The sequence below is a fragment of the Pundamilia nyererei genome, unplaced genomic scaffold, assembly GCF_000239375.1.
Source record: "Pundamilia nyererei isolate P.nyererei 1_Seehausen unplaced genomic scaffold, PunNye1.0 scaffold00405, whole genome shotgun sequence".
Lineage (NCBI taxonomy): Eukaryota > Metazoa > Chordata > Actinopteri > Cichliformes > Cichlidae > Pundamilia > Pundamilia nyererei.
The window spans coordinates 324,910-325,864 of NW_005187806.1; the positions used below are offsets into that span (position 1 = coordinate 324,910).

Below are 955 nucleotides of genomic sequence, written 5' to 3' on the forward strand. Positions count from 1 at the left end.
CTCATCCTCAGAAGCTTGTGCCATCATCTAATGTTTCACAACTTTGTCCTACACTAAAGGCATTTGTGAGGGAGGATTAAACAGACGTCAGAGCAGATTAAAACATTAATATAGTCGATGTTTTCTCTTGTTTGTTTATCAAGAGGAAACAGGAACCCTCGAGAAATTTAAAGAAAATCTTAAAATTTTTCATAAAAACTTTTTTACAACAAACAACAACAAAAAACAGACGAATTGAAAAAAAATCATTATTTTTATTGCAATTAACATAGAAGAAAAATGAAAGTTATTTTTAATAAAGTAATGTGTTCATAACAAACAAAACATTTTGGACTAAAACAGAAGTCGTGACATTGAAACACAGACTGTATATAGAAGATGTCCAAAGGCCCGTCGTCACGCAGCAGGTTCATGTTTTTAAGACTCTGTTTTGGTATTTTGACTCGAGATGGAGCGAGGCGGCTCTAACAGTGAAACCGAGACCACCGCAGGCTCGTACAGCTTTTGGATCATTTAAAAATAGACTAAATGATACCTGAAAATAACAGGAGAACTACTTCTTCCTCTGACGTTCTGCAATCAAGCTGCAAAACATCTGAGGAAGTCTTAATGTGTTGCTAATTTCACTGAGCCAGTGCAGGTATTAGAAAGTGGACTCGTGCAGCTCTGGCAGCCATGACAGGGTAAAGACAAGCCGGTTATTCCATTTCCATTTCTGCATATGCGGCGTCTGCGTGGACGGCTGAACGTGTGTGAATGCAGACAAAGTGCTTTCATGAAAGGGTGAATCAGGCGTGTTGTGTAAAGTGCTTAAAGTGCTCGAGTAAAGCAGAAGAAGTATGGAAATGAACCCCACAAAGCAAAGTTTTAGCTTTTGTTCTCAGAACAACCTGATCAGAGAAAAGCAGCTCAGACTCTGAAGAGTATAAAGTCTGCATTGTTGCATTTTTCCTCG

The 955-nt window shown here is 38.5% G+C and overlaps 1 protein-coding gene across 1 annotated transcript in view; it reads right to left on the reverse strand.

The window, feature by feature from the left end:
- LOC106456538 (B-cell receptor CD22-like) overlaps positions 1-955 on the reverse strand; it is a 40,106-nt gene that overhangs the window by 23,305 nt on the left and 15,846 nt on the right. The window lies entirely within an intron of this gene.